This window comes from Heptranchias perlo, unplaced genomic scaffold (assembly GCF_035084215.1).
Source record: "Heptranchias perlo isolate sHepPer1 unplaced genomic scaffold, sHepPer1.hap1 HAP1_SCAFFOLD_44, whole genome shotgun sequence".
Lineage (NCBI taxonomy): Eukaryota > Metazoa > Chordata > Chondrichthyes > Hexanchiformes > Hexanchidae > Heptranchias > Heptranchias perlo.
This window is the reverse complement of record NW_027139453.1, coordinates 9,615,835-9,637,049: the sequence shown is the minus strand read 5'-3', so window position 1 is coordinate 9,637,049 and position 21,215 is coordinate 9,615,835. Positions and strand designations below refer to the sequence as shown.

The following is a 21,215-nucleotide window of genomic DNA, read 5'->3' as shown; positions in this document are numbered from 1 at the left end:
CAGAGCATTTATGTCCTTCCTGTAATATGGTGACCAGAACTGCGCACAATACCCCAGCTGTGGCCTTACCAGCGTTTTATACAGTTCCATCATTACATCCCTGATTTTGCATTCAAAACATCGGCTAATAGCGGAGAGCATTTCGTATACCTTCTTCACAACCTTATCTACCTGTACTGCCACCTTCAGGGACCTGTGCACATGCACTCCAAGGTCTCTCGCTTCCTCTGCCCCAATCAATATATTCCCGTTTACTGCGTATTCCATTTTACTGTTTGCCCTCTCTAAGTGCATTACCTCACACTTCTCCGGGTTGAACTCCATTTGCCACTTTTCCGCCCACTCCACCAACCCATTGATATCTTCATGGAGTCCACAGCTATCCTCTTCACTATCAATGACACGGCCAATTTTTTGTCGTCTTCAAATTTGCCAATCATGCCCCCTACATTCAAGTCCAAATAATTAATAGATATCACAAACAGCAAGGGACCCAACATTGAGCCATATGGCACACCACTCGAAACGGATTTCCATTCGCAAAGACATCCATGGACTTTTACCCTTTCTTTCCTGTTACTGAGCCAATTTTGGAATCAATTCGCCTCATTTCCCTGTATCCCATGGGCTTTTAAATTTCTGACCATCTGCCATGTGGGATCTTGTCAAAAGCCTTATTAAAATCCATGTAGACAACATCCACTGCACTTCCCTCATCAATCCTCCTTCTCACTTCCTCAAATACTTCAATCAGATTTGTAAGGCTTGACCTTCCCTGAACAAATCCATGCTGACTATCCCTGATTATCCGATGCCTTTCCAAATGAGAGTTTATCCTGTCTCTCAGTATTGATTCTAATAGTTTGCCCACCACCGAGGTAAGACTGACTGGCCTATAATTTTTCGGCCTTTCCCCCGTAACCTTTCTAAACAATGGTACTATGTTTGCAGACTTCCAGTCCTCCGGTACCTCCCCTGTATCTAGTGAGGATTGGAAAATGATCCGCAGAGCATCCGCTACTTCCTACCTGGCTTCCTTCAATTGCCGAGGAAACAATCCATCCGGCCCTGGTGACTTATCAACTTTCAAGCATTCCAGTCCCTCTCGTACTTCCTCTCTCGTTATGTTTATCTTATCCAATATTTCACACCTCTCCTCTTTAACTACTATGTCTGGATCATCCCTTTCCTTTGTGAATACGGAGACATAATATTATTAATTTCTCTGTATTCCTACCCACATCCTCTGCTTCTATACACAAGTTACCCTTATCATCCCTGATACGTCCCACCTTTTCCTTAACTATCCTCTTGTTCTTAATGTCCTGATAAAGCATTTTGGGTTTTCTTTAATCTTACTAGCAAATATTTTGTCATGGCCTCTCTTTGTTTTCCTTATTTCCTTTATTACGTCATCTCTGTTCTTTCTATGCTCCTCTATTCTTTCATCCAAGTCATTAATAAATATTGTGAACAGGTGAGGCCCCAGAAGAGATCCCTGGGGAACACTACTTTAAAAAACTTTATCCCCACTCTGTCTCCGACCTCCCAATTAATTTTCAATCTATGTCAAACGGATACCACAAATTTCGTTCCCTCTCAATTTTGCCAAAGCAATTATTTCCTGTTTAATTAATTTCCTGCAAATTGAATATTACTAAACCCGCGAAACAATTCCTGTCGAAATGAAACACACATTACAGGACATGTATCGAGTATATAGCAAGAACCCCGCGATTTAATTATTAAACAGCGAGAATACGGATGTTAACACTGAGCGCCTGATCTGGATCGAACCCATTAGCCCGAGGTGACGGGACCCACTCCGCGTTTATATTTAGCAAAAAATGAAAATCAGAATTAGCGAACGTTCGTATTTTACAGGACAGGAATCGGCTAATCGGCCCGCTGAGCTTGGACAGTAATTTCTCTCCACTTTGTTGTTCTAAGTGTGGAGTTTTATTTGATCAATTTGTCTTTTATTGCCTTTCTCTGTACTTTACGAACTCAGTTTGAAAGAGGTACAGTTTGAGGGCTAAACATTTAGATCAAGATTTGACCATTGTTTATTTTAATTGTAGCTTGATGTGAGATCAAGCGGGAATTTAGTTGCCACTTTTCTGATAACGCAGAAGCTGAAGCTCCAATTTTATAAAAGAGAGAAAAAATTAAATGAACGATGTCAACAGAATGAAAGCAAGGGGCAGATAAAACCAGAGTCTTTAATCACCTCGGCTCCATATTTAAAATCAGTTTGTGAACGGATAGGTCAGTGGTCATGCGGTCTAATGGACAAAGCTTACGACTCCGGTGTTAATCGTGATGTTATCAGAAATTTGCAAGATTGAGTCTGTCACGGTCAGTTCACAAAATGGGTGAAAACGCGTTCTTAATGGGTCGCAACTGTTTTACACCCGCCCATTTCTACGTCTTTCCTGATGAAACGGCAATATATTAAAAAGCCAAACAAATCGACAGAAACAAAGCACGGGTATTTATCTAACGTTATAGCACGCTCCCAATCGGTTCATAGAAAATGAATTATATCTTAATTATGTTTTGAACAGGTAAAAAACAATCAAACTTACTTTTGTGAAACTTGTCAAAGTGTCAGTGTGACTGTAAGAATCACCCAGCTTTGGGACACGTTGTCTAAATTGTTTCCGGGCTGTCGAATGAGGAGAAAGACTCAAATTAAACAAACTTGACAAGAAACGCAGGTTTGTGAGTTTCCCCCAATTCTGATTCCTGGGACAGACTGCATCATTGAAGGGAACAGTAGGTAGTTTATATAAAACCATCGGGAGTTGTCAGTGCTCCTCTGAGCCATGAATTCGAATCCACAATCACTTTCTAAACCCATGACACGGGTTCAGAGGTCAAACTGCAGGGATCAGCCGCTGACCACTGACATTCAGTGTTGAGGAGAGCGGCCAGTGTTGGTCATTGGGAGATCAGCCGCTGACCACTGACATTCAGTGCAGAGAGCGGCCAGTGTTGGTCATTGGGAGATCAGCCGCTGACCACTGATATTCAGGGTAGAGAGGGGTCAGTGTTGGTCATTGGGGGATGAGCCGCTGACCACTGATATTCAGTGTCGAGAGGGGTCAGTGTTGGTCATTGTGGGACAGCCGCTGACCACTGATATTGAGTGTATAGAGGGGTCAGCGTTCGTCATTGGGGTTCAGTCATTGACTTCTTCACCGACAACGCCAAATCCTCGGGATTAATGTCGGACAAACGCAAAGCTTCAAATCTAAAATGTTATTCCATTTGCACAGAAACAACGTAATGCAAAGTCACCAAACGAAACGCAGAGCAAAATAAATGTCAGTTAATGTTGGTATTTTCAAAAAGATGGTGAATCATTGCAGACCGCTGTTACTGCAGTCGCTTCATTTTCTCGGTCAATTAATGGTTTAGCGTCGCAAATATTTCACCGTCATTGTGGCGCAATCAATCAACACGTTCGGTTATTAACTGAAAAGTTTGTGATTCTAAGCCCACCCAGGGCCGTAAACAGAAAATGAATTGACTTGTCCGTTAGATTTACAGTCTGAGACGTTAACCGTTTCAATGTGTCCTTCGGCTGCAATATTGTCCTCATCACAGGGTGAACATTTGAAGTCGTCTGGTGCATTTTTCTGACTGGTTTTGTTCCAGATTATTCAGCTCGTGTAATAAGATTGTAAATCCTGATTCGGCTAAACAAGGATCGGAATAGACTGTTTACGATTTCGGTATGAAATCAATTCAAATAAATATATAAACATTTTAAATGAAAACTATACACGAATCGGGAGTTCCACCCTCAGTATCATCGAATCTTTGAAATTCACACTCTGCGCTGGGCTTTAATAATTGTTTTTAGACCTTGATTAGTTCTCTTTAATATTACTGGCTTCCCAGCTGTTTTGTAAAAAAGTATTTTTTAACGCGGAATTGAACCCAGTTCACAGCAGTGAAAACACTGGCTCAGAACTGGACCTCCTGCTCAAATTACCGCCCATCGTTTCCTGCGTGAGCTGGTCGACAGGATTCCGATATGGGACCTGGCACATGGGGCCACCGAAAGAAAGAATGTTTTTTGATCGCGCCCTTCACACCCCAGGACGTCCCAAAGCGCTTTACAGACAATGAAGCACTTTTGGTCGTGTAGTCACTGCTGACATGTAGGAAACGAGGCAACTAATTTGCGCACAACAAGATCCCAAGCACAGCGACGCGGCAATGATCAGATAATGTATTGTAATGACGCTCGTGGAGAGATGAATATTGAACGAGGTAGCAGGGAGAACTAATTGCCGTTAAAGGTGAAGACAATGTGATTGTATCAATTCGAGTTTTGACCTTTGTAATGTGTTTTCTTTCCTTATTTTTATCTTCTTCAGATTCCAACTGATCAGAAAACTAACAAGTGAACTCACACAGAATTTTCGATAAATCTGTCACTCAAAATAAACAATGTTATAAATAAAGAAATAAACCGGATTGAGACGGTTCACTTCACTTCACTGAGACGTCTAATTCCGGTTAAACCGGCGCGGCGGAGTCACAGCAGCTCATCGCTGATCTGCACCTCAACTCCATTTAGCGAAATAAAAACTGGAAAACTCATGTTTCGAGATGAGTTTACTAATTTCCTGATAAATGAATATCACTAAACGATCAAAACATTCCCTGCCCAGATTAAACACACAGCAAGGGGATGTGTGGAATATATCGCAAGAAACCCGCGATATTATTATTACACGGATAGAATCCCGTGCTCAATATTAACATTAACACTGAGCGCCAGGTCTGGATCTGACCCGTTTACCCCGTGGTGCGGGACCCCGTCCGCGTTTATATTTACAAAAAAAAGAAAATCAGCAAATAATAATCACACCCAGCAGAATTGGGGATTGTTCGTATTTTACAGGACAGGATGAGGCCACTCGGCCCGTCGGGCTTGGATAGTAAATTCTGTTCACATTCTCCGCTCGGTGTTGTTCTCCGTGTACATTTTTAGTTTACCGATTTGTCTTTTACTTTATTTCCCCTCTCTCTATTTTTCAGGCAAATTGCGAAAGCGATTCGCTTTGGAGGCTAAACACTTCGATCAAAGATTTGAACATTGTTTATTCTGATTGTAGGTTTCTCGGAGATCCAGCGGGAGTTCAGTTGTCAGTTTCCTGATTCATCGGAAACAGTAGAGCCAACTTGCTACAAGAAAGAAAACAATAAATGAACAACATCAACAAAGTGAAAGAAAGAGAAAGATACAAGTTGAGTCCTAATCACCCATAGCCCGGGTTTAAGATCTTCAGCTGAAACTTTGCAAAAGCGACCGTGTGGCCTAATGGATAAGGCGTCTGACTTCGGTATTAGTCGTCGATGTTATCAGAAGATTGCAGGTTCGAGTCCTGCCGCGGTTGTTTTTGCATTCCTTCGAACGTGCGCCGTTGCAGTTTCATCCCGGACCGTTCCTTGCAGTTGCTGACCTCATGGAACGGAAATCCGTAAATTCCTTTGCTGACAGAAGTTGACCCGACACTTTCAACATTGTCGGTCTGGGTGCTCGGGCAGGACGTAGTGTAAAAGTGACTTTATTTCTACTGTTTGGATTCAGAAATGTTCGAATAATCCATTGTGCTCTGTACGGACGGGTCCGAATCCCATCCGTGTCGTTATTGTATTGAACTTTCGTTGCGGCCCTACAAAAGATTTCCACAATCAAAATGGGCTTGAATGCTATTATTATCAATCCAACACCGATGTTTTAAGTCTGTGTCCCTGGTTTGTTTCTATTTTGTTTAAATGGAGAGGGACAATTGGAATTTTTCACCTGCTGTAATGAGATAAAGGGTGAGTAGAGAGGACAGATCGGAGACAGATCTCTCTGTCCTTCCTTGCTGCCTCTGGGGTTTACAGCGAATGAAAGATTAACGGGAATATCAAATGATAAGGGAGCTGGAACTTAAAGGGTTAACTTTATCAAAACTTTTTAACAATCTTGAACCAGTCCAGATATTAGATTTGCACCAAGTCTGTACATTGTTTCTGTTAAATTTAATTCCTCCACCCGGTCTTCATCAAGAAAAAATTAAATCTGGAGGGAAGTCCGGTACAGAATATGAGCCCAGGATCTCTCTCATTGTGAACAGTCTCCCGTTTTGAACTCGAATCGCACCCATGGCTCGGTTCCCAGTAACTGCTGCAGAGATTGAAGGACTTCGGTCCCTCCTGCATCTCCTGCATTTTACCATCTCGCGATTATTCGATCGGTATTTGGTAACATGGGAGAAAGCCTGGCTTTCAATCCCGAACATTTAAATCCTCAACAATCCGTCTGTTGATCCCATTCCACGGTGTCTTTAGTTAACAATAACCGCGGGAGTGCAATAGGAACCCAGTCCGCAGTTTGCTTCCTTCTCTGTTCCTGTTCTCTCTCGGTGTCTCTGAAAGACGATACACTGTTTGGATCAGGAACCGAGTTCTGATCAGACCTGTGACAGACAGGCAAGAATCCGTCACTGAAACCCCGAGACACAGGGAATGCTGTTCATTCTGTTCCAGGGACACTTCGTGAGTCGCTGAAACGTTCGAATTCCTATTCCCACAAAGGACGGAGCCAAGCGGAGGAGGGACGTGTTTCTCAATGATCGGACATTGGAGCCCATCGAAGTGTGAGTTCCGATGGTCGATGGGTGTCTGTGGAACGCCGTGAGGGCTTTGGTTTCCTCTCTTAAACTTGGACCCTTCAGTTCGGTCTTTGTGTTCAGCTCTTTTTATTGGTGTTACTGAGTCAGGAATGTTGGACAAGACAGCGGGAGAATTCCCTGCGCTGCTTTCAGCAGCGCTGGGTAATCTTTAACATCCACCGGCAGGTTCTCATTTAATCGTCTCTTCTGAAACCTCCCGCCAGTTATCCCTCAGGACTGCCCTGATCTGGGTTCCTTTGCCAATCACCTTAAACCTGTGCCTTCTGGTTCCCGACCCTTCTGCCACTGGAAACAGTTTCTTCTCACACGCACAATTAAAATCGCTCATGATTTTGAACACCTCTGTCAAATCTCTTCTTAACATTCTCTGCTCTAAGGAGAACAACCTCAGCATCTCCAATCTCTACACATAACTGAAGTCCCTCATCCCCGGTACCATTCTTGTAAATCTCTCCTGCACCTTCTCTGAAGCCTTGATATCCTTCCTCGAGTGTGGTGCCCATAACTGAACACAATACTCCAGCTGAGGCATAACTGGTGTTTTATTCAGGTTTAGCATAACTTCCTTTCTTTTGTACTCTATGGCTTTATTTATGAAGCCAAGGATCCAATATGCTGATTTAACAGCCTTCTGTACTTGTCCTGCCACTTTCAACGATTTGTTTACATACATCCCCAGATCTTTATGTTCCTGCACCCGATTTAAAATTGTACTATTTAGTTTATATTGTCTCTCCTCATTCTTTAGGCCAAAATGTATCACTTCACAGTACTTTGCGTTAAGTTTCATCTGCCATGTATCTGTCCATTTCATCAGTCTTTCTGTTTCGTCCTGAAGTCTGTTACTACACTTTTAATTGTTTATCACATTGTCCAGTTTCGTGTCATGTGCACACTTTGAAATTCTGCCCTGTCCATCCAAGTCCATGTTGTACACTATCTATTTCAAGCCGACGCGATCAGGCCTTCTTTACCAAAATCGTTCTCAATGTGCGACGAGCTTTATCAAGTAAGACTTTGCAGAATGTATGAGGTAAGAAACTACGTTTTTTTCTGTATGTCCAACGTAATAAAGTGCTTCCTGATTTCACCAGTGAAAATCCGAGCTCTAATTTTATGTCCCGCCCCACCGCCACCACCAGAGGAAATAGCTTCTCAGTATCTACTCTTCCAAATCGTTTTATCATTTTAAACACCTCAATCGGACCAATCTTTCAAACCGAAGGGAATATAATGCAAGTTTGGCTCGGGATCCCGGTCTGGTCTCTGTCGCGGACAATGTTTTCTCCCTGATCGGTTTCCCTCTGCTTTCACAAATTACCCCAGGGACCAACGTTTATACCTGGAGTCAGCACCAGGCAGAGAGATAGAAACAACTGCCTGGTGTTTATTGACCTGATCGGGTGGTTAATGTAACCCAAGGCTGATGCACTGAGATCACCAAGCCTGTGCTCGGCTCCCATTTGGTTTGGTTCCCTGTTCGACGCTTGTTCTCGCCGGGTGAAGTCGACAGATTTTCTCTTTCACCAGGTTGTTACAATACTGGACCGGTGTCATTTTTTTGTGTGAATAACTGGGATAAGTGGACAGAGTAGGGACAGAGAAGGCTGTTGGAACCCGGAGTGGAACAAAGTATAACTTTTGACGGACCAGAATTATTTCAATATCATTATAATCCTGCAATTGCTGGGACCTCGAGCCACAATGATGCATTCACGGCGTGCGCCATTGTCGATAGGTGAATGTTGCAGCAAGTGAGATACGGGATGGGGTGATTTGCCCATAATTTCTGGAACATTTGCGCCGTTCCTCGGAAAGGCTCGATTAAACGATAAAAGTTATTTTCGTCGCTCAGCCCACCGTTGCCGTCAACGGCGATCGCCAATTCGCTGTATTTACGCCATTAATCGCGCCGCAGCTAATTACGATTGGACAATGAAGGCAAATAAAGTATGAAGCAACAAGAAGTCACAGAGAAAAGTCACAGACTTCAGCCTCTCAGCTTCTCTCCTGCCTTCTCGCTCTCAGGCTCAGTCTTTTGTTACTTTTCAGTCGTGTTTATTTTTGCTCCCTCCCATCTTCCTTCCTTCTATCCTTCACTGTCCTCTTTCTTGGAAAAAGGCGCTCCTGCCGTCTGCAGCTATGAAAAAATCTGAGAAGCCAATTGATGATTTTTCACTTAAAATGGAAGCGTAGTGGGGCTTAACTGGAGTTCGATCCCCGGACTTCTCACTTATCAATCAGTGAAAGCCTCAAAGTGAAAGTAAAACCCGAAGTTCAACGAAACGCTGGCAATTGACCATGCAGCCATGTAAAACTTCGCTGCCACACACAGCCGATCAGCCATCCTTTCAGACGCTTCCTCTTCATTCAATCTCGCTTTCTATTCCGATGTACAGCATCATCGAGTTGTACACTAATTATTTCAAGTAAACAATATCAACATCTCTTCACCAAATTTTGAATGTCCAACTTGTCTTATCCAGGATGAATTTCTAAAATTAAAATCATCTGAAGCAAAATTGCCGTTTGTGTGAGAATAGGTACACCGGGTAGACTAGCGCGAATACACATTTCCTAATGGAAAACAAACACACATTAAACTATTGTGCAGTCGATGTCGGAGGTCACCCACAGGAGGAGGTCAGGGCCGGGTGTATCACACACAGTACTCACCAACATTTCATGGGAAGAGATCAGAAATGCAATAGGGTAAGACCAGATAGTCTGGAGAAAGTTTGGGAATCAAACAGGATGAATAGGACTAGATATAAGATGTACTGACAGGGGATAAGGAAGAGAAGGTCATGACTGATATACATGGTTTCTCAGGCTGAGACCGTTGAACAAATGATGGATAATGTTTCGCAGACGCACTGAAGGGGAAGGCTCAACAAAGCCGCTTGACAAAGGTATCAATACCATAACGTTGGGCAAAGTTTGCACAAATGTGGGCGCCGTGGCTGAGTGGTTAAAGCACCTGTCTTGTAAACAGGGGATCCTGGGTTCAAATCCCAGCGGTGCCTTTAGTTCATGTTGTTTGTTTCTTTGCTCCCATTTTCCCACCCTTTGTGCTTCAGAGAGCAGCGAGAGCAATGATTCCTCCTCCTCATTGGCAGCCTCCAGAAGCCCTTCGTTTTGCTTCCCAGCCTCTCTGTGTTGACTGCCGAGTTAAATTAGTTCCAGAGATTCCCATCCACGGTTTTCCAATTGCAACGAATCATCTCCGTGAGGTTAAAGTGCCCCCTGCTCCTTTACATTTCTATTAAATAATATCAATCAATTGCAGAATAATAATTCAGCTGTTCGCTGATATTCTGTAGACAGGAGGGAACGAATCTTTCTGTGAGGACTTTGGACAAACTGATTCAAGGGTAGAGCTGAACATTCAGGGTGGAGATTAAACACAGACCAACACCGCCGGACCGCTTCTGGTCAACGCACAGACCTTCTCAGAGGACAAACACGGGACGCAACTAACAGAGTACCCTACGTCGTCCAGTACTTCCCCGGAGCGGAGAAACTACACCATGTTCTCCGCAGCCTTCAACATGTCATCGATGACGTCGAACACCTCGCTATGGCCATCCCCACGCCTCCACTGCTCGCCTTTAAACAGCCACCGAACCTCGAACAGACCATCGTTCGCAGCAAATTACCCAGCTTTCAGGAGAACAGCGTCCATGACACCACACAACCCTGCAACGGTAACCTCTGCAAGACATGCCAGATCATCGACACAGATACCACCATCACACGAGAGGACACCACCCACCAGTTACATGGTTCATACTCCTGTGACTCGGCCAACGTTGCTTACCTCATACGTTGCAGGAAAGGATGCCCCATAGCATGGTACATTGGCGAGACCATGCAGACACTGCGACAACGGATGAACGGACACAGCGCAACAATCGCCAGACAGGAGGGTTCCCTCCCAGTCAGGGAACACTTTAGCATTCAAGGACATTCAGCCACCGATCTTCGGGTAAGCATTCTCCAAGGCGGCCTTCGAGACACACAACAACACAAAATCGTCGAGCAGAAATTAATAGCCAAGTTCCGCACCCATGAGGACGGCCTCAACCGGGATCTTCGGTTCATGTCATGCTACGCGTAACCCCACCAGCGGGAAAAAAAGTTAACTGTTTTTTAATATAACTGGACATTCTCTCTCTCTCTCTGCCTTTCGGGTCTCTTTCTCTCCTTGTCTGTGTAATTTGAGCCTTGTGTATTCAGTATACTGGGACATACTGTTTTCCGTGGCTAACCTGTCTGAACACCAACGACACCTTTGATTCCCAGCCTAATATAAGATATGCGATTTTTGGAACCTCTCATTCACTCACTCACCTGACGAAGGAGATAATCTCCGAAAGCTTGTGATTTTCAAATAAAACTGTTGGACTATTACCTGATGTTGTAAGATTCCTTACATTTGTCCACCCCAGTCCATCACCGGCATCTCCACCTCATCATTCAACTAGTTCATCGCTGATCTGTACCTCAGCTCCATTTACCCGTCTTTTCTCCACACCCTCTGATAACCTGAACCAACAAAAATCTCTCGACCTCAGTACTGATATTTTCATTTCATGGAGTCACCACAGCCTTTTCGGGGAGAGAGTTCCAGAGTTCACGGAAAAGCAGTGCCCATGACAAAAGCTGGTCTCGATCTACAAACCGCCTCCTCAATGTACCCGGTTTACTGGACGGGCAGAGAAATTGAGGGGCAGCAGATCCTTACAATTCCTGCGCTCAGCTCCAATACTAAACAGCAAATCCCCAATGTTACAGAAAGAGTTTTCATTCGACATTCTAAGCCCCTTGTATTTGAAATGTGCTGTTGAGGATACAGCACGTGCAGACAAAGGGACAGGCAGAAATGCAGATTTGGCAAATCACAACGCAAAATAGATCCTCACAAATTAAACACATTGTATAAGGAAATGGGGAAAATAATAAACAGTAACGATAATAATGAAACTAACGATAATAATCCTCATCATCATCATATTCTTTTTTTTTATTCGTTCACGGGATGTGGGCGTCGCTGGCGAGGCCGGCATTTAATGCCCATCCCTAATTGCCCTCGAGAAGGTGGTGGTGAGCCGCCTTCTTGAACCGCTGCACTCCGTGTGGTGACGGTTCTCCCACAGTGCTGTTAGGAAGGGAGTTCCAGGATTTTGACCCAGCGACAATGAAGGAACGGCGATATATTTCCAAGTCGGGATGGTGTGTGACTTGGAGGGGAACGTGCAGGTGGTGTTGTTCCCATGCGCCTGCTGCTCTTGTCCTTCTAGGTGGGAGAGGTCGCGGGTTTGGGAGGTGCTGTCGAAGAAGCCTTGGCGAGTTGCTGCAGTGCATCCTGTGGATGGTGCACACTGCAGCCACAGTGCGCCGGTGATGAAGGGAGTGAATGTTTCGGGTGGTGGATGGGGTGTCAATCAAGCGGGCTGCTTTATCTTGGATGGTGTCGAGCTTCTTGAGTGTTGTTGGAGCTGCACTCATCCAGGCAAGTGGAGAGTATTCCATCACGCTCCTGACTTGTGCCTTGTAGATGGGGGAAAGGCTTTGTGGAGTCAGGAGGTGAGTCACTCGCCGCAGAATACCCAGCCCATCACATGCTCTCGTAGCCACAGTATTTATATGGCTGGTCCAGTTCAGTTTCTGGTCAATGGTGATCCCCAGGAAGTTGATGGTGGGGGATTCGGTGATGGTAATGCCGTTGAATGTCAAGGGGAGGTGGTTAGACTCTCTCTTGTTGGAGATGGTCATTGCCTGGCACTTATCTGGCGCGAATGTTACTTGCCACTTATGAGCCCAAGCCTGGATGTTGTCCAGGTCTTGCTGCATGCAGGCTCGGACTGCTTCATTATGTGAGGGGTTGCGAATGGAACTGAACACTGTGCAGTCATCAGCGAACATCCCCATTTCTGACCTTATGATGGAGGGAAGGTCATTGATGAAGCAGCTGAAGATGGTTGGGCCTAGGACACTGCCCTGAGGAACTCCTGCAGCAATGCCCTGGGGCTGAGATGATTGGCCTCTAACAACCACTACCATCTTCCTTTGTGCTAGGTATGACTCCAGCCACTGGAGAGTTTTCCCCCTGATTCCCATTGACTTCAATTTTACGAGGGCTCCTTGGTGCCACACTCGGTCAAATGCTGCCTTGATGTCAAGGGCAGTCACTCTCACCTCACCTCTGGAATTCAGCTCTTTTGTACATGTTGGGACCAAGGCTGTAATGAGGTCTGGAGCCGAGTGGTCCTCGCGGAACCCAAACTGAGCATCGGTGAGCAGGTTATTGGTAAGTAAGTGCCGCTTGATAGGACTGTCGACGACACCTTCCATCACTTTGCTGATGATTGAGAGTAGACTGATTGGGCGGGACATACCTGGGCAATTTTCCACATTGTCGGGTGGATGCCAGTGTTGTAGATGTACTGGAACAGCTTGGCTAGAGGCGCAGCTAGTTCTGAAGCACAAGTCTTCAGCACCACAGCTGGGATGTTGTCGGGGCCCATAGCCTTTGCTGTATCCAGTGCACTCAGCCGTTTCTTGATATCACGTGGAGTGAATCGAATTGGCCGAAGACTGGCTTCCGTGATGATGGGGATATCGGGAGGAGGCTGAGATGGATTATCCACTCGGCACTTCTGGCTGAAGAAGGTTGCAAACGCTTCAGCCTTGTCTTTTGCACTCACGTGCTGGACTCCGCCATCATTGAGAATGGGGATGTTTGCAGAGCCTCCTCCTCCCGTTAGTTGTTTAATTGTCCACCACCATTCACGACTGGATTAATCCAGAAGGAGAATTAATTGTGGGGAATGTCCGTGGAACGAGGTATATCATAGGTGAGAGCGCAGTCGATCAGCATCGCCTCAAGATTTCGGCCACCGAGACGCACCGGTAGCTTCCAAAAGCCGTTTTATTTCCTTCTTTCAGAATCCAAACAGTGGGAATTAAGTCACCGGTACAACATGTCCTGCCCGTGCACCCAGATCGACAATGTTGAAATCGCACAGTCAGGAAGACAAGGAATGTATGTATTTTCGTCACGTCTGTTCTGGGTCTGTTAGAAATGGTCGGATGTCAAACAGTTCCGGCCCATGGAGAACACGTTATCAACCAGTTTGCAAAACGACCACAGCAGGACTGGAACCTGCAATCTTGTGATGCCATCACGATTAAGAGCGAAATCAGATGTCTTTTTTATTGGACCACGATCACCAAATGATCTAAAACCCGGAACAGTGTTCATTAAAGCCTTTACTTCTTTCTGTCTCTTGCTTTCACTTTGTTGATGTTGTTAATTTAATTGATTATCTCTTCTTTTACCAAGTTGGCCCTTCGGCTTCCGAAATCGAAATAAATCTTTCAATAAACTGACCACTGAACTCCCGCTAGGTCTCCGAGAAATTTACAATCAATATAAACTATGTTCAAATAATTGATCGAAATGATTAGCCGCCAAACCGAACCTCTTCCACACTCAGTCCGTAAAATAGAGAGAGGAAAAGACAAATTGGTGAACTGAAAATCTATACTGAGAGCAACACAGAGCAGAGAGAGCGAACATAATTTACTGCGGGCCCCGACGGGCCGAATGGTTTCTTCCTGTTCTGTAAAATACGAACATTCTCTAATTCAACTGGGCGTGATTAATATTTTCTGATTTTCATCTCGTATTAAATATGAACGCAGTGTATGTGTGAGATTGTGTGAGTGTGGGGGTGTCCCGGACCCTCGGGGTAATGGGTTCGATCCAGATCTGGCGCTCAGTGTTAATATGTGTATTCTCACTGTTTACTAGTTAAATCGCGGATTTCTTGCTATGCACTCAACATATTCCCTGGGATGGGTATTTAATTTCTGCAGGGAAAATTTAGCGGATTTCGTAATAATTAATTTGCAGGAAATTAATAAAAAGGCAAAAAACATTTTTGCGAAAATGAGAGGGCAAGGAATTGGAGGGAGCCTTTTTAACTTGGGTTGAACATTAGTTGGGATGTAGGAAGCAGAATGTGGGAATAAAGTTTAGGTGTTCTGATTGGCGGGATGTGACAAGTGGTGTTCCCCAGAGATCTGTTCTGGGGATTCAACTCTCCACCATATTTATTAATGGATAAAGGAATTGAGGGTTGGATATGCAAATTTGCAGATGCGACTAAGTTTGGACGGACGGTAAATAGTGAAGATGGGAGCAGGACGTAGCAAAGGCGCATAGACAGATTAAGAAAGTGGGCAAAACTATGGCAAATAGAGTTCAAAGGGGGCAAGTCTGAGGTCATCCACTTTTGACACATTAATCGGCTTATTTTCTAAATGGCAAATGGATGGAGGAGCAAAGAGATTTGGGAGTCCAAGTACATAAATCAGTAGAAGGCAGTAGACAGGTGCAGAAAGCAATCAAAAAGGCTAATGGTATGTTGGACTTTATCTCAAGGGGGCTGGAATACAAACGTGATGAAGTGATGGTTCAATTCTATAGAGCCTTGTTCACAGCCCATTTAGTGAACTGTGTTCAGCACAGCGCCTCAGAAAGGATATTTTGTCCTTGGATGAAGTGCAGCTTCACCAGAATGATACCGGGGCTGAGGGTGTTAGTTTTGAGAACAGTTTGCATGAATATAGCATTTCATCACTTGAGTATAGGAATTGAGCGATGGTCTGATCGAGGCGTTTAAAACGATAAATGATTTAATCTGGTAAACAAGGAGAAATAATTTCCTTTGGTGCGGAAATCAAGAACATAGGGACATCAACGTAAAATTAATTCGAGGCCATTCAGTATAGGAATTGCGGGATGGACTGATCGAAGTCTTTAAAATGATAAACGATTCAATCGGATAGATACGAAGAAACTATTTCCTTTGGTGGGGAAATCAAGGACAAGTGACATAAACTTAAAAGTAGATCGAGGCCATTCAGGAGCGAAATCAGGCAGCACGTTGTCACACGAAGGGCAGTGGACATTTGAAACTCATTCTCCCAAAGGCTGTAAATGCAGGGGTTCAATTGCAGCTTTTAACAGTGTGAAAGATAGATTTCTGTTGGTTAAGGCATGTGGAGTACAAGGTGGGAAAATAGATTCAAGATACTGATCAGCCATGATCTATTGGATGGTTGAACAGGCCCGATGGGTTGAATGGCCGACTTCTGTTTCTGATGTTCGATTTGTCGTAGGCGTCAACGACTATAAAGTCACAGAAAACATCTAAGTGAAACTCCCTGGAATGGATAATAATTGAAAATAATGAACGGAGCAGAAACTGGAATCCCCACCGCAGCCCACAGAATCCTGGGGACGTAGATTTCCGGAGAGGTTCTGCTTCTGACTTATTCCAATATTGTCCAGGTCCCGATACCTCGGGTAGCGCATTTCAAACAGAAAGGTGTCAGTTTTGTCATCATGTGTAAACTTTAAAGATTCTTCATGTCAGTGAAACCGAGGTTGTTTCAAGCCCGTGTCCACATTTCGTCTTCTGAGAGTTGAAATTTATTTTATTCGAGGTGTTCCTGCAAAGCCCGATGTCTTCCTGTTCCAAAGACATAAATTTCAAATTCAATTGTGAGCATATATTCCCACATTCAAACGGAGGAGAAATGATGCAAAGGGGAGGGCTTCAGATTCCTGGGGCATTGGGATTAGTTCTGGGGCTGGAGCGTTCGGTTCAAGATGGACAGGTTGCACCACAGCAGAGCTGGGACCAATGTTCTTACAGGGAGGTTCAATGGTGACACGGGGGAGGGTTTAAACTAATTTAGCAGTGGGATGAGTACAGGAGGAAATAGTACAGAGGAGAAACAACGTGCACAGAGGACTGGGAGGGACACATTCCACTAGAGTGAAGAACAGATCGGAAATATCAGGGATCAGATAGGGGGGAAATTCAAAGCAGTCGAAGATGAGTTTGGGGTCCAAATGCTTAAATTTACGTAGCGTGGTGAACCAGGTTGATGAGAGGCCGGCTCAAGGGCACAATGTGTCTATGATATAGTGGCAATAACAGAGAACTGGCTCAAAGATGGGGTGGATTGGATACTTAATACTCGTGGCTACAAGGTATTCAGGAAAGATAGGGAAGGGAAGAAAAGAGGGGCAGCATTGATCGAATAAACTATTAAAGCATTTGAAAGTGATGATGTAGTTGAGAGGTCAAAGACAGAATCTATTTGGTTAGAGTGAAGGAACAATAGAGGAGCAATTCCGCTACTGGATGTATACTCTACGGTTGAAGTTGTGTATATGGAATTTCAAATCGCAGGTGGTAAAGTACCACATAATAGAATTGTTAGAAAAATTAAAGGCGGTGGGATTAAAGGGACAGTTGCAGCGTGAATACAAAATTGGTTGAGAGACAGAAAGCAGAGAGTAATGGTGAACGGTTGTGCTTCAGACTGGAGGAAAGTATACAGTGTTGCTCTCCAGGGGTCAGTATTTGGACCACAGCTTTTATTTAGATATATTAATGGCCTCGAAATGGGTACGGAGGATATAATTTCAAAGTTTGAAAATGAAATGGAATTGTTGTAAACAATGTGAAGGATAGCAGCAGACTTCAGGTAAACAGAGACAGACTGATTAAATGGGCAGACATATGGCAGATTAAATTTAACACAGGAAAGTGTGAAGAGATACATTTTGGTAGGAAGAATAAGGGGAGGTAATATCAACTAAATGGTACAATTTTAAATTGGTTCAGAATAGAGAGAGCTGGAGGTGCACATACTCAAATCTATGAAAGTGGCAGGACAAGTTCAGAAGGTTGTTAACAAGCATATGGGATCCTGGGCTTTACTAATAGAAGCATAAAATCGTAAACAGTTTTGATAGACTGAATGAGGAGAAATTGTGGCAGAAGGGACGTTAACCAGAGGACACAGATCCAATGTGATCAGCGACATGTGGAAACATTTTTTAGGCAGTTGGTTGTAATGAAATGGAATACATTGTTTGAATGGGTGGTGGAAGCAGGTTCAATAGAAACTTACAAAAGGGAATTGGAGAAAGACTTGAAGGGAAAGAATTTACAGGGCTATGGGGAAAGAACTCTGCCACTAGTTGGATCGCACTTTTGAAGAGTCGGCCCAGGAACGATGGGCCGAATGGCCTCCTACTGTGCTATACCACATTATGATACTTTGATACTCTACGTTTCCATCGCCGGGGGCGAAGTAAACCCTTGAAGGATATCTCAGAATTCTCGGCACCGATTTCGTGCATCGACAGGAGTAAAACGTTTCACAAAACAGAACGGAAACTGAACCTCGTTCTGATTAACGTGTTGCAGTGATGCAGTCAGTGTCCGGCTTACTGTATATTGTTAGATAGAAATGTGAACAAAATATTGCACCAATCGTTGGGATGTTTCATTTCAAAACACTTGCAATATCATTTGGAATTAATTAGTGCAGCACACACATTATAGTGAAGGGAATTGCGGGCTGTCCAAATGAATGGAAGTAATGTCAAAGCTGCTGCTGTTCCCTGATCCCACGGGAGGTTTCCCTCGATTATAAATAATGATTTTCTCTTAATCTCTCATCTCATAGAGTCAGTTGGAGCCGTGTGTCCAGCGTCAGGATTCATCATCACTTCTCAGACAGAATGAGAGTTCCATTCACCGCGTATCCATTTACCGAGTTACCGCCAATTTTACGGACAACAATGATTTACTATCCGTTTATAGCAGCCGTGGGAGTCCCCGGTAAGTTATTATATTCATTTCCTAAATGTATGATTCAGGTTTTAACCGTATCATGGCGCTTATCACAGAAACTTTCCTTATTTCACTGTGTTATTCCCAAGTTATTTCAAGGCAGAAATTCAGTTACTGTATTTCCCGCTCTATCTTGTTCCTTGACTGATCATTCTATTGACATTCTAATGTTATTGTTCATCTCCATCAAAAGCTGCAGGTTATTTTCTTTATTAAATGTCTTTCAAATTGATGTACTTTTAACTCAGAATCCGTGCAGTATGTGATATAATGGATGTATTTAGATTTCAAGCTTTTTATTGTGTTCCCAACAAACTCCCTCTCCTCTCTTCCTTCTCCTGATCGAACACTCGGCAATATCCGTTCAATACGTGGACATATAACAGACTCCCTCTCCTCTCCACCTTCCCCTGATCTAACACTCGGTAATATCCGTTCAATGCCTGGACATATAACAGACTCCCTCACCTCTCTTCCTTCTCCTGATCTAACACTCGGTAATATCCGTTCAATGCCTGGACTTATAACAGACTCCCTCACCTCTCTTCCTTCCCCTGATCTAACACTCGGTAATATCCGTTCAATACCTGGACATGTAACAGAAACCCTCTCCTCCCCTCCTTCCCCTGATCTAACACTCGGTAATATCCGTTCAGTGCCTGGACATATAACAGACTCCCTCGCCTCCCGTCCTTCAGCTGATCTAACACTCGGTAATATCCGTTCAATGCCTGGACATATAACAGACTCCCTCGCCTCCCGTCCTTCCGCTGAAATAACACTCGGTAATATCCGTTCAATACCTGGACATATAACTGTGAATCCGGACAATCAGGACTGAGGTTTGTTCAGTCCCATTAATCAGAATTTTCCGACAGTTTTCGGTCTTTTCCTACCAAAGTGTTGATATTATTCCTGGTGCTCTCAGAAAATTTCGATGGTGGGTTTGTACTACACGCGGAACACAAATTCTCCCCCCGATCTTCTCCCATGACCGGTTATCAGCCTGTTCTCAGCCATCTCTTCAGCAAACGGGCCGGCATTTTGATGCCTTGAGCCGGTGGGAGCACCCCTTGCTGTAACGATGCAGGTGAGATTGGGAATCCAATGCCGTGAGTGAGGGATTGAAACCGCCGAGAGGCGCTCAGTGAAACTGTCTTGTGTTTGTTCCGATTTGAGAAACCCGTTTCACTTTCACCACCCACATATTACCCATATCATCGATTAGATGCCGTGATGTTCTCCCTTTATCCAAACCGGACACTTTTATTGGTTCGATCACTTACTTGCAAGTTGATACAACACCTGCTGCACTCTTAGAAAGTCTGTCCTCCCGGTCAAAACGCTGCTCGATACAAATTCACCTTTAATATCATTCAGATCCTTAGAATTAAAAGATAGTTCTGATCACATTTACCCAACCTGTCCCCGTATCCCATCATCACCTCTTCCTCCATCCACCTCTCCAATCTACTTTAAACCTTGGCAAATTTTCTGCCTCAACCACGAACCCAGGAATTGAATTTCACCGCCTCCCAACTCTCTTTGTAAAGAAGTTTCTCCAGCTCTATGTTCTAAATGTGTTATATTTAATCTTGCATCTATGGCGCCTCAATCTTCAGCCCCTCGTCTATTTTAAACAATGGGCTTGTATCTACCTTCTCACAACCTTGCATAATTTTAAACACTTCCATATAATCGCCCCGTAATTTCAGTCTATGTTACACTGCTATACCTCACATTTACAGTTCAGAAAGACAGAGTCCAGTTTATGAAGCCGCTGTGTTTTAACTCTGTCTGTACCACGGACTCAAATTTCCCGCTTCAGTTGGAAAACGGAAATTTCACATTGAGTGGAATGAATTCCCATCACGGGGTGCTATTAAACCCTTCCACCGTCCAGCTTTCATTTGGAAGGAAATGTGATCGGAATTATGCACCAATACTTATGGTGTCTGATTATAAAACTCTGTAAAGTCTATTTAAAGATGTTACTCAGTAAGAACAGAGTGAAGTGAGTTCACTAACTGTCCTACTGACTGTCACCAATCTCAGTGTCAATGCAGCCTAATACTCCCACTGGAAGGTTAGCGCCTGTATTAATGAGGGTTTCTCGGAATATATCAACTCACAGGGTCAGTTGTAGCTCGGTGTCCCTCACCCAGAATCAAAATCAATTCTCAGACACTAAAAAAAAGTTTAATTGATTGTATATCCGTTCGCCGTGTTCCAGTTCTCCAGGTGGTGTTTGGTCTGCCCGGTAACTGATTCGGAACAATTACTCACTTTGTGAAACAGGGTTTAACGGTATCACTGATCTTCTTAAGTTTCCGATAAATTGGTCTTTTTTTCGTGACGTATTTGTGTTCATGTTTCTTTCTCAACGTCAGAATTTCATTGACGATCAAATCTGCCTTTTCTTCCATCTTCCTTGTGTGATATGTTCATTGAGATCATAATGTACTTGTAATGTTCAGCAAAAGCTCGAAACCTTCATTGAATGTGGGGTCAGCTGGTGTTATTTTAACTGAGAATATCTTCAGTACTGGATGAAATTTTATGTAACCACCACCTCCCACCAACTATTCTCAAGTTGTGTTAGAATGTCAATCATTTCCGTGCTTTTGACAGTTTTCGACCAAGAGATTATTAGCAAAAATGCGAACGCCCAGAATTGGATGTAAACTTGTGACAGGAGTCAGTAATTGGTTGTGAGGTAGGAGACAGAGAGTAGGGATCGATGATCGATGTCAATGGAATCTTAGCTTTCATCGCAAGGAGT

At 44.0% G+C, this 21,215-nt stretch overlaps 2 non-coding genes across 2 annotated transcripts; both read left to right on the top strand.

Annotated features, from left to right (window-relative positions):
• Positions 1-5,327: 5,327 nt before the first annotated feature.
• On the top strand, positions 5,328-5,417 carry trnar-ucg (transfer RNA arginine (anticodon UCG)). The gene is given in 2 exon segments: positions 5,328-5,364; positions 5,382-5,417. It is a non-coding gene; the product is annotated as a tRNA-Arg (tRNA).
• Positions 5,418-9,657: 4,240 nt separating this feature from the next.
• trnat-ugu (transfer RNA threonine (anticodon UGU)) lies at positions 9,658-9,730 on the top strand. The gene has a single exon. It is a non-coding gene; the product is annotated as a tRNA-Thr (tRNA).
• The last annotated feature ends 11,485 nt before the right edge of the window (positions 9,731-21,215 follow it).